This window comes from Oryctolagus cuniculus, chromosome 15, assembly GCF_964237555.1.
Source record: "Oryctolagus cuniculus chromosome 15, mOryCun1.1, whole genome shotgun sequence".
NCBI classification, from domain to species: Eukaryota; Metazoa; Chordata; class Mammalia; order Lagomorpha; family Leporidae; genus Oryctolagus; species Oryctolagus cuniculus.
Window position 1 is genome coordinate 53,634,078 of NC_091446.1, and position 13,545 is coordinate 53,647,622.

The following is a 13,545-nucleotide window of genomic DNA, read 5'->3' on the forward strand; positions in this document are numbered from 1 at the left end:
TCACTACTGAAATATAACTGTTTTGGAAAAAGTATTCTTGGTTGGCAGTTTCTTTCTTTCAAGGCTTTGGGTATATTGTTCCATTCTCTTCTGGCCAGTGAGATTTCTGCTGAGAAGTCTGCCTATAGTCTAATGGTTTTGATTTATATGTAACTTTATACTTTTCTTTCTCTGTTTTTAGGATTTTTTCCTTGACTTTTAACTTTTGACAATCTGAGTATAGTATGCCAGGTATTATTTCATTAAATACCTTTCCTCCAATGTTCACATCAATATAATTTTTTCTGCAGACATCTACATAATGTGTATATTTGTTTACTTAATTGTATTCCATCTGTCTTATAAGAGTTCTTTTTTTTTTGAAGTCTTTTGTCTTTGCTTTGACTGAGCTGGGTTATTTAAAAATATTCTCCTCAAGATCAGAAATTCTTTCTTCTACTTAATCTATTCTGTTGTTGAGGCTTTCAATTTGTTTTTTTATATCATTGACTGAAGTTTTTAGATCTAAAATTTTACTTAGTTTTTTAAAATAATATTTTTATTGAATTTCTCATTTATATCATGCTCTGCTTTTATTTTGTTGAATTGCCTACCTGCATTATCGTGCATCTCATCAAGTTTCTTTAGGATTATTACTTTGATTTTTTTCATGCATTTCATAGGTTTCATTCAAGTCGGGATCTTTCATGGGAACTATTATGTTTTCATTAGAAGTGTCATGCTTCCTTGATTATTCATATTTCCTGAATTTCTAAATTTATGACTGTGCATATGGTGTAATAGTTACCTCTTCTTCATAGAGTAGCTTACATTGAAAAAAACATTTTTGTTAGGAAGGGATGTCAGATATCAGTTGAGTATTTTCTTGGGCTTTGGTACTGGATGGCCCAGAAGTATAACCCCCTTGTGATTTACTAAACGGTAATCAATGTCAGCAAAGCCTGTGAGTGCTGCAACTGTCTGTAGCAGTTCATTCAGGTAGTGGTGTGGCTTTGTAGTGACATGGTCTTCCGAAAGTATCCTCAGGTCCACAGGGTTGAGTGCCAAACACACTGGGGCTTGTGATGGCATGGCCATATTCCTGGTATTATGCAATGTGGAATGGATTATCCCCAGGCTCTGCCAAGTGAATCTTAGTGATGCCAGAGCCTGTGTTACCAAGAATTCTGGCCCTGGAACTGTGGGATATGGATGGTAACTTTTCTAGATCCTGCTGGGTGAATGTGGATCATGCTGTTTCTTATAGCACAAGTGGCCACAGTCACAGCATTAGAAGATGTGAGGGTGGACTTACCCATGTCCCATGGGGCAAGCACAGGCTATGTACCGCAGGCAGGGGCCTGGGGCACTGAAATACAGATACAGCCTTCCCCAAATTCCATGGAGTGGGTTTTGAGCAATATAAAATTAGTACAGTCTCAGAACCGTAGGACAGAGAGTACCTTGCACAGGTCCCATTGGTTGAGTGCAGATTATGCTGAGGACTGTGCAGTGTCAGGCACAGGCCCCTAATGGTGGAATGCATATACAACCTTACCCAGGTCTCACAGTGTGAGGGCAGGCATTTCTTCAATTTACTAATCCAGCAGTCACAGAGGCAGAGCTCCAGGAAAAGCTGGGGTCCTTACCTAGTACCACAGAGTGAGTTCAGGCTATATTGGGAATTAATTAGTGGGTAAAGGCCTAGAAAATGTCACTGCAGTTTTTAATACACAGTTCGCAGCATTTAGAACAATCACTAGACATGCCAAAAAGCTAGAACACATTATGAAAACAAAGAAAAAACATGGGTGATAGAAAAATATTCCTAGGTAATCCAGATATTGGAGTTACCTAAAAAGTACTCATAAGTTGCCATAATTAACACATTCAAGAAAGTAGAATGATGAAGAAAATATATAAAAGATAGGAAGTTTGCCAGAGAATTGGTATATTACTATCAAATGGAGATTCTAGAAGTCAAGAACAAATCTTACTAAATAATTTTTTCTGAAATTTTTCTCATTCATTAATTTTTCAAAGACACATTTTGCTAGCACTAAATGTAATTTATTAACTTTTTTTTCCTCTAGATTTTATTAGAGACCACTCCCTAGAAGTATACTCACTGTTTACAATGGGTATATATCACGTGGAAGTACTATAGATTATTTAATCAGTCTTCATTGAGGGCTATTTGGATTTCCCCTCCTTTATCATTTTTATTAATAGCAAGGTAAGAGGTAATAAGCAGTCATATCTATGTATGTTTTCCTAATTTTTCAACCATACATTTAGATTTGGCTGCACAGAGTGTGACAGTTGGGTCAAAGAATAGATAATTTTGTCCCTTCTTACAGTTGCACTATTTTGTATTTCCTCTAGCAATTCTTGAGAATGCTGATGGTGATCTTCTATGCCAAGGTATTGTAAGTAGACCTTTTTGAGCTTCTTGTGCCTCCAAACACCTCACCCACTCACATATAATTAACTTATATCACTGTAAAATGCCTTTTGGAAAAGCAGATCAGCCTGGTGCAGCACTCATTCTAGGTACAATGTCTTCTTCTCTATTTTATATAATAAAATATGTAATGTTATATGATAACGATCAAGCATTATATACACAGCTGTATTATAATGATTTAGTAATGCAGTCTGTAAACACACTTGGTCATTTACTTGTGATACCAAAGAACCTAGGAGCCCATAATCTACCACATTGGAACAATAGATATTACTGTAATTAAACAAAAATTACCTCATTCATCTTAGGTGTAGCTTTTCTACATTGTCATAACTATTATTTTCTATTTTTTTCTGATCCCACTTTTCATATTTTTAAATTTTAAATTTTGTTGGCATTTATAGCTTATGCAAGATTACATCTTTACTTTTCATTTAATGTTTTTGCTTTTTAATAGCTGTTTACTTCTACTTTTTTGTTATTTTTAAAACTATTTAAATAATTTTTTTTATTGCTGTACAAAAATGCATCACATATATTTTACCCTTTTAAGTGTACAACATATCTCCATAAACTTTTGTTTTGAAGAATTGAAACTTATACCTATAGAACATTAATTCAGTCTCCCCCAAACCCTGTCTTCCTTATTTTTGATTTCTCTAATTCTGCCTTCTGCAACTTGCAATTTTCTGTCATCTTTAGTTGCAGTACTTTTAATGATTATTGCTTCTTCTAGTAATTAAATTTTAGATCTAGGTCCTTGATACATTTTGAGTGGATTTTTGTATAAGGTGTAAGGTAGGGGTCTTGTTTCATGCTTCTGCATGCAGAGATCCAGTTTTCCCAGCACCATTTGTTGAAGAGACTGTCCTTGTTCCAGGGATTGATTTTAGCTCCTTTGTCAAAGTTAAGTTGGTCGTTGGGGTTTGTATTCTGTTCCATTGGTCTACACATCTATTTTTTTTTTACAAGTACCAGGCTATTTTGATAATAACTGCCCTGTAGTTTGTCTTGAAATCTGGTATTGTGATACCTCCAGTTTTATTATTGTTGTATACGATTGCTTTGGCTATTAGGTGTCTCTTGTGTTTTCATATGAGTTTTAGCATCATTTTTTTCTAGATCTGAGAAGAATGTCATTGGTATTTTGACTGAGATATCACTAAATGTGTAAATTACTTTTGGTAATATGGACTTTTTGATGATATTAATTCTTCTAATCCATGAACATGGAATATTTTTTCATTTTTTTTGTTTATTTTCTTTTATTTCTTTGATGTTTTGTAATTGTCAGTGTAGAATCTTTGACTTCCTTGGTTAGATTTATTCTAAGGTATTTAATTTTTTGTAGCTGTTGTAAATGAGATTGATCTCAGAAGTTCTGTCTCAGCCATGGCATTGTCTATGTATACAAAGACTATTGATTCTTGTGTGCTAATTTTATATCCTGCCACTTTACCAAACTCTTTTATGAGTTCCAGTAGTCTTTTAGTGAAGTCTATATGTAAAGGATTTGCTTCCCCTAAATATAGACTTATGTCTCCTGCAAATAGGGATAGTTTGACTTCCTCTTTTCCAATTTGTATCTCCTTGACAGAAATTCCCAGGAGTAAATTGAATAGCAATGGTGAGAGTGGACATCCTTGTCTGATTTCTGATATTAGTGGCAATGCTTCCAACTTTTTCCAATTCAGTAGCATGCTGGCTTTGGGTTTGTCATACATTACCTTGAGTGTGTTGAGGAATGTTTGTTCTATACCCAATTTACTTAAGGTTTCCATAATGAAAGGATGTAGTATTTTGTCAAATTCCTTCTCTGCATCTATTGAAATAATCATATGGTTTTTGTTCTTCCATTTGTTAATGTGGTGTATCACATTTATTGATTTGCAAATGTTGAACCATCCCTGCTTACCTTGGATAAATCCCACTTGATCTGGGTTAATGATTGTACTTTTAATGATGATAGTCATGTAATTTTTAAATTTTGACATTGTGTTTACTTGTTTTATTCTATTTAGATTTCTTAATATTTTTATCATTTTTGACACAATTGGGAGAATCCTTGTATTTTTCTTGTTTCTTGCAGTAAATATTTTTCTTTAGAGAAATTTGGTACGATTATCTTTCTAACTACCTTCCTACCCATATTTGAACTATGTAGTATTTTTAACATATCTCACAATATTTATATGTTTATCTTTTACTGTATTGAGAAGATATGTACATTTTTCAGCTATTAGAAGTAGAATTGAATTTTGTTAAAGAATATATGGGTAAAATTTTGAGCATTTTTTAACCAGATGATGAATGAAAGAACAGTTTCCATTTGCCATGGTTTTGTTTTGTCAGATAAAAGGTCTGTTTTTTGTCTCTTTAAAGAATGACGAATAAGCAACAAGGAACAGTCAGAGGCAGTCAATTGGTAGAGGTAATCTCTGCAACATGCCAAAGTGGTTTTTTAAAAGTTTAAAAAATTTTTAAAGATTTATTTATTTATTATGGAAAGGTAGAGAGATAAGGAGAGAGCTAGAGAGTTCCATCTGCTGGTTCACTCCCCAAATGGCTGCTAAGGCCAGGGCTGAGGAGCCAGGAGTTTCATCTCAGGGCCCAAGGACTGGAATGATCTGCTGCTTTCCCAGAATAATAGCAGGGAGCTGTATCAGAAGTGGAGTAGCTGAGACTCCAACTGGCACCAATATGGAATGCAGGCATCGCAGGTGGCGATTTTACTCACTGTACCACAACACTGACCCCACAAAGAGTTTATTTTACTTGTTTGTCCTGGTAGCCAAGTTAGTTGAAGCCAGCTGTCCCCATTCTCCAAGTTACGAAATTCCCTTGTGAGAGCCATTTAGAGTAGCTAAACCTGATCCCTCCCCCTAGAATTTTCTGTTTAGTAAGGATTCAATGCCCTCCTCCTGCTACACTCTTCATTAGTCCCTCCCTCTTTGAAAATAGGCTCAAGAGAAGGTAATCCCATAGTGTTTGTAAACACAGTATCATGTTGGAATGATAAAACCTCGACATTCTCATTTTGGGATAATATTTATTTTGATAAATAATTGGAGTGTTCATTCAAAAGTTGTCTCATTTTTTGTTTCTCACATTTTTCCACCACTATGAAAAAGCTACTACCTATGCTATCTATTATTAAACCAAGTTATTACCTGTTATTAAGGTCAACGAATTTCTGCCAGTACTTATTCATTATCTCCCAACCAGATATCTGGGAAGAGCTAACCAATGGCAAGATTTTTATCATTTTCAATGTACTTGCCCGTGCCCTATGAAGTTTTCCATCAGTCATTCATTCATTATTTTTGAATGCTTATGTTTCCTATATACAAGGTATGTGGGGGCATAGGACAGATTCCTTTTGCAACAAGCTAGATAGATATTTGATATGATTATCTCAATATGATTCTATATGACATAGTCACAGTTGCTTAGAAACCAGGGAGATTTTAAAAATGTATCTTCAGAAAATGTACATTATGGAAGTTACTTTAAACAAAGTAGAATGGAAAAGGCTAGGCATCTATGCTATTTTAATAAAGAAAAACTCAATATCTTGAAAAAAAACTAATCCTTGATATAGTAAAATTTAGTAGCTTTCATGAACGTATTTCAGGGAATGATGTCTTTGGTTGGAGCTATGGTTCAGAAATTAGGACAGTTCACCGTGAATTGTTTTCTAGTCAAATTTGAATAGATAAACAGAAATATAGTAGACAAAAAAAGCAAGATTTGGAAGAAGAAAGATTGGGTTCAAACTCTTCATCCATAATTTTCTGTCCTTGTGTTCCTGGATAAGACTCCTGCTCTCTCAAATTTCTTACCTGTAAAATGGGAGTGATACTGTCTGTATCTTTAGTGACTGAAGCATGTTCTTAGGGGTTCCAGTAGAGTTTTCTTGCCAATGGCAATATTCTAAGAAAGACTTTATTCCAAGTCCTGCTTTTTTTTCCTCCCCTGCTAAGTCAACAATAATTTGCTAACCATTGTATTCTTGGAACTTCTAGCAAGTGCATTGCCTCTGTGATACTTGAATTTCACATTTTATGAATAAGCATTTCTTGCTATATCGTGCAATTAGTAGAGCTTTGACAGTGCTTCTCCCTGTATGGATGAACTAGTGTCTATTTATATTAATGGATAATTTCTTCAGAAGCACTCTACCCTGTAATAGTTGGTCTTATAATAACCATGAATACATACCCACCCATATAATGAATCTGTGACTTAGATGTATGACATATGCTCAAATTAATGTAAATCATCATTATGAATCATCAGTCACTTGAAGGGCCATTTATATAACATCTCTTTTAACCTCCTAGGTGAATAAAATGTTCTTGCCATATTCAGGGACTTGTCAAGAAAGAAAGAGAGCACTGTACACTGAACTGATAAGTTGACATTCTCATGTTCTTCCTATTATTTCATGGTCTCAGGCTTTTAGGAAAGGCTCCTTCATATTTTTTAATCAAAAACATTTTTAAAAATTATCTGACAGGAAGGAAGTGTGGGAGAGAGATAAAGAGTGATAGAGACAGAGATATTTCTGGTTCACTTCCCAAATGCTTGGAAAAACTGGGGTTGGACCAGCCTGAAATCAGGAGTCAGACACTCTGTGCGGTTCTCTCACATGGATGACAGGACCCAGTTACTTGAGTATGAATACCGTCCTTCAGGCTCTAAGCTGATTCCAGCAGAAGCTGAAATCAGGAGCCAGAGGCAGGTGTGGAACCCAGGTACTCTGATGTGGGACCTAAGTATCTTATCTGGAGTTTAAACTACTGAGCTAAACTCCTGTCAAAAACCTCCTGCTTTAACGAAAAAGCATGATGTTATAGGCATGGGAGAGCTTAAAGCTGGTAAAATTCCATTGTTTATCCTTTTCCAGGAGAACTTGCTCTTTCATCAGTAATTTAGGAAGCATGGCTTCTTTTGGAAGTAAGCAAATAGATAGATTGATGTTTATTAACAAAGATCCTCAGTTCCTAGGTGAAAATATAAATGCTTGTATCTATGTGAAATTTGTTTGGCAATTTGAAGAACCCAACTTGGATTCTGGGGCCAAGGTTTTTTCCGAAGTTTTCAGACTTTTTTCAGGTTCTATTCCATCTGTGGTAGTCATCCATGTGATGTTCTCCTTTCATGGGGCACACAGTTGGGCTAAATCACTCATTGTTGAATAGTGAAGTGTGAACATGTGATTCAGTAATACAATATAAGCAGAAGTGATACACATCATTTCCAAATTTGGATCAGAATTCTTCCTGTAAAAGCCTCTATTTTCTTTTCTTTCCCTGCACAGTGCTGAAAATCTAGAAGATGATATTGAAGCCTCTTGGGAGTGTTGGAAGCCCAAGATGGGGAAAATGTGGATCATTAAATCACCAGTTTGCATTATCAAGTAAGATATAAATCAACTGCTGATTACCAAATGATGAAAAGCCATTGTGATTTGGGGGATGTTCTGGTAATCAGCCTCACATGCATAGTAGCTTCACTCTACTTAAACAACTTATATTTAATGACCTAAATCTAATCATCTCTATACTTTTATTCTCTCCCCTCTCTTTAGTGGTTCAATTCATGTTTTCTTGAATATGTTCCATAGAACTCTAATATCTAACAATGTTAGGTATTATGATTTGTTGGGGGCTGGCTCTGTGGTGCAGTGGGTAAAGCCGCTACCTGTGACACCAGCATCCCATATGGGCACTTGGTAACACTGACTCAGGAAAGGATGAATTTGTTCATTTACTGTGGACCTCTCGGTGTCTGTATATATTTGATTAAAATAAGCAGTATATATCAGGCATAATTTGGGATACACCACTTCTTCTCTTCCTTTTATTATATTATGAAATATACATTAAGAAACATTAGTGGAGAAAATTGGATCCATATTTAATAGTCTTTCCATGTGAGTTTTCCTGCCTCAGCATTATTCCATTCACTCAGTCTGGGTTAGTAGTCACATTATTTGCAATGTGCAAAGAGACATATATAGATAATTGGTACCCAGTTGTATAGCAATGCTTTAAAAATTTTGGTGGACCATTTAGAGATCTTCTGTGTGTGGTGGTAGATGTCCCATCAAAGCTAAAGTATTTCTAGCTATGATTAGTCCTGATTTCTGAAATTCTGTTTGGAATATTTATAGGCTCTCATGTATCTAACCTGAATGTTAGCTGGAAAGTTTGTATGGAATGGTGACATCTAGCTAGTATTTTCATTGGGATAAATGGGGCTCATCAGATGGTACACCAGCATTCAAGCTTTTGGGTCATGAGATACAACATAAAGAAATTTTGGTTAGAGGTAAGAGAGATGAGAATGTAGAGTTAAGTCTATTATTATTTTGGTAGGCAATCCAAGCAGCCAGACAGGTAGTGAATCCAGATTATACAAACTGTTTCATCTTTTAGTAATTAGGCATTGGATAATTTATTTTATTTCCTTATGCTTTTGTTTTCTACTTGCAAAAGAAAGACAGTAAGAGTATCTATCTCTTAGGCTAAGGAGGAATAAATGAGAAAACATATAATTAATTAACATTAGCTATTTTTATTAACCCAGTCCTTTGGATACCACACCACAAACAAACCAGTTAATTATCAGTGAATCTATTTTAAAGATTTATTTACTTATTTGAAAGAGCTATGAAGAGAGAGGGAGAGACAAACAGGAAGAGAGAGACCCTCCATTGACTGGTTCACTCCACAGATGGCTGCAACAAAACGGCTGATCCAGGCAGAAGCCAGGAGCCAAGAGCTTCATCCGGGTCTCCCACATGGTTGACAAAGGCCCAAACACTTGGGCCATCTTTAGCCGCCTTCCCAGGCACATTAGCAGAGAACTGGATCAGAAGTGGAGCAGCCGGGGCACACACCAGCACCCATGTAGGATGCTGACATCACAGACAGTGGATTCACTCACTGCACCACAAAACCAGCCCCTAATGAATCATTTGCTTCAATCAGATAAAGGAGATTCAAAAGGACATTTTTGGGAAAAGAATGATTTCTTTGAAACTGACAAAAATTCGTTGTCACATGCCACTCAAAAATTGTAGTCCAAACATCTCCATTTATAAATATGTCACATCATTCAAAGGGGAGAACGTGATTCTTTTGATAGCCTTGAAAATCAACAGACCTTGTGTTTGATAAACCCGTGCAGCCTCTTCAATTTGAAGCGATTTTAATGATCTCTTTTTAGAGTTTAGAGAACATACATGTTACTTGCCTTGTTATTACTAGGTGTTGTATTAGTCAATACTTGATGAAATGTTACCTTATGGATGAACTGTGACACAAGTCATTCCCTAGCCATTATTCAGAAATGTTCTTTAAACACTTATCCTTCTGCTATTGGCACAGCTGTTGTGTTCTGTTAGGAAGTACCTGGAGAGTACATTTTCTGTGTGAGACTGATTTGTCTTCTTTTTGGCTCTGTTTTAAAGTTATTAAGAGAAGAATCTAGCTGACATTCAATGCTGATATCTAAATACACTGAGAATGAAAACAAAAAACCTCCTCTTGGGATAAAGGTGTGGATAAAATGTCTCTCCAGACAGTTTGGTGAAAATAGGATTATTTTTATTGATGTGTCAGACAGCAGGTCATTTTGAAAATATTCCCTTCTTTATATCCCTGTAGCCATTCTTTTGTTTTGTATTCACTTAAGCATCCATTAACAGATACTTAGTAAGCATCTAGCACATGTAAGGCCCACTGCTTAATTTCAAAGTTTTTGTTTTGTTTTTCTAAAGTGTCTAAAATATAGACCTACCATCTGATTGCGGGGAGAAAATAGAAAGAAATATATCTATATAAACAAAAATTTAAAAGACAAAGGATTAATACACACTCCAAGTACTCTTAATAATTAACATTTATTAAGTAACTACTGTGTGCCAGGCATTTTTTTCTGTGATTAAAATAGTCAGATCATTTAAACCTCACACTGTTTTTTTTTAAATCCTTATAGTATAGATACATAAGTCAAAGTAAGTGGATTTAGTAACTTCACGAACAATTTACTGCAGTAAATATTGGAAATTTTGAACCATTCAGTCCCCTGAGTCTCTTCATTACTACTTCGCACAAAATAAATGTATTGATAATTAGCTATTAGATATTTAGAATATATCAAAAACCTTAAAGCCTGTTACTGATACTGAGAAAAACAATGATAGTTACTATAACTATGGAGGTCACTTTTAAGCAGCTCTGTTACTACTGAGTCATGAATTTGACAGAGGCTTATATGAAAACAAATCCAATCCAGGGCTTAAATCTATATCTATATCTATATCTATATCTATATCTATATCTATATCTATATCATTAAACTCAGTTATTGAAAGATATATTTGAATGGCAGTTTTAGGTTTACAAACAATTACTGACAGAAAGTACAGAGTGTCTCAGCGCATTCCCTTTCTCCACATTGCTTCATGCCAAAGCTTTTCCTGTTGTTTGCATCTTCCTTTACTGTGGCAGACTTCTTATAATTGATGAATAGATGTTGATACCTGATTATCAAATGAAGCTCATAGTTATATTACGGCTTACTCTCTGCTATACATCTCTATGGGTATTGGGTCACGGGTCCATCATTACACTATCATATAGAGCAGTTGCAATGCTCTACAAATCCCTCATGTTCCTTCTTTTATCCATGCCTCCCTCTCTTTCTCTTTCTCCCCAAACACCTGGAAATCAGTGATCTGTTTTATAATCTCTTTGGTTTGGCATTTTCCAGAATATTACATAATTAGAATCATACATTAAATAGGCTTTTCAGACTGGTTTTGCTCACTGAGCAATATGTACTTTAGTCTCCTACATATATTTTTATTATTGAATACTATTCCATATTGTATATGTACCACAACTTGTCTATCCATTCACCTGCTGAAGGACGTCTTAGTTTGTTCTGTGTTTTGAAAATTATGAATAAAGTTGTAATACACACTTGCATGACGTTTTCTTGTATGGACATAAATTTTCAACTCATTTGGGTAAAAAGGAACATGATTGCTGGATCTTAGGGTAAAACTACATTTAGCTTTATAAGAAACTACCAAGTATATTCCAAAGTGAACTACCATTTTTCATATTTAGCAATGAAGGAAAGTTCCCATTACTTCACATTCTCATCAGCATTTTGTGTTGACAGTGTTATGGATTTTTAGTCATTCTTGTAGATGTCTAGTGATGTCTTATTGTTGTTTTAATTTGTGATTGCCTAAAGACATAAGATGTTGAATATATTTTCATATGCTTATTTGCCATCTGTGTATCTTTTTAAAGTGAATTCTCGCCTCAGATTTTTTGCCCATTTTATTTATTTTTTAAAAAGTACTTATTTTCATCTACTTGAAAGGCAGAGTGATGGGGGTGGAGAGGTAAACAGAGAGAGAGAAAGAGAAAGTGAGAGAGAGAGAATATCTTCATCTGCTGGTTCACTCTCCAAATGCATCAACAAAGGTTTCAGGGCAGGGCCAGGCAGAAGGCAGGAGCCTGAAACTCCATCTGAGTCTGCCATATGGTGGCAGGGACTCTGGTGCTTGAACCATAATCTGCTACCTTCCAGGCCACATTAACAGGAAGTAGAATAGCTGAGACTGTACTCAGCACTCTAGTATAGCATGTAGGCACCCCAAACTTTGGCTTAACCTGCTGGAACACAATGCGCATACAGTCCCCACCCCTCCCCCAAACATTTATTCATCTTTAAGTTGGACTCTATTTTTTTGATACTGAGTTTTAAGAGTTCTTTGTATATTTTGATTCAGTGTTTTGCCTTTGTGCTTTGCAAAGATTTCCTGCCAGTCTGTCACTAGTCTGATTATTCTCTTAATAGTGACTTTTGAAAAGCAGAAGTTTTTAATTTTAATGATGTTCAACTGTCAATTATTTCTTTGATGGATTATGCCTTCGGTATTGTATCTAAAATCATCATCAAACAAAGATTGCCTAGATTTTCTCTGTTTAATATTTTAGAAGTCATGTAGTTTTGCATTATACATTTAGGTTTATGATCTACTTGGAGTTACTTTTTAAGAGGAGTACAGGTTGAAATTAACCAGTAATGCCACATCATTCATTGAAAAGGCTACTTTTTCTTTATTGAGTTACTTGTACTCCTTTGTCAAAAAGCAATCGGCTTTATTGTATGAGTCTATTTCTGGCCACTGTATTCTGTTCCATTGACACCAATATCACACTGTTAGTTATTGCAGTTTTTTTAAATTAATTAATTTATTTGAAAGGCAAAGTTAGAGAGAGGCAGAGGCAGAGGCAGAGAGAAAGAAATCTTCCATCCGCTGGGTCACTCCCCAAATGGCTGCAACGGCCAGAGCTGAGCTGATCTGAAGTCAGAAGCCTGGAGCTTCTTCCGGGTCTCCCATACAGGTGCACGGGCCCATGCACATAGGCCATCTTGTACTGCTTTTCCAGGCTATGGCAGAGATATGGATCTGAAGTGGAGTAACCTGAACTTGAACCAAAGCTCATATGGGATGCCTGTGCCGCAGGTGAAGGCTTAGCCCACTACACCACAGTGCCGGCCCCAATTATTGTAGTTTTATACTAAATGGCAGACTTCCAATTTTACACTTCTTCAGTACAGTGTTGGCTATTCTGTCTCTTGTCTTTCCACATAAACTTTCTTTTTTTAAAGATTTATTTATTTATTTGAAAGATGGAGCTAAGAGAGACAGATGCAGAGAGACAGAGAGAGAGAGAAAGGTCTTCCATTTGCTGGATCACTTCCCAGATGGCCACAACGGCCAGGGCTGTGCTGATATGAAACCAGGAGCCTGGAGCTTCTTCTGGATTGCCCATGCAGGTGCAGGGACCCAAGGACTGCTTTCCACTGCTTTCCCAGGCTATAGCAGAAAGCTGGATCAAAAGAGGAGCAGCCGAATCTTAACCAGCGTCCATATGGGATGTCAGCACTGCAGGTGGCAGCTTTACCCACTATGCCACAGTGCCAGCCTCAACATAAACTTTCAAATCAGTTTGTTGATTATCATATAATAAACTGATGGGATTTTGTTGAGTCTGTAGATC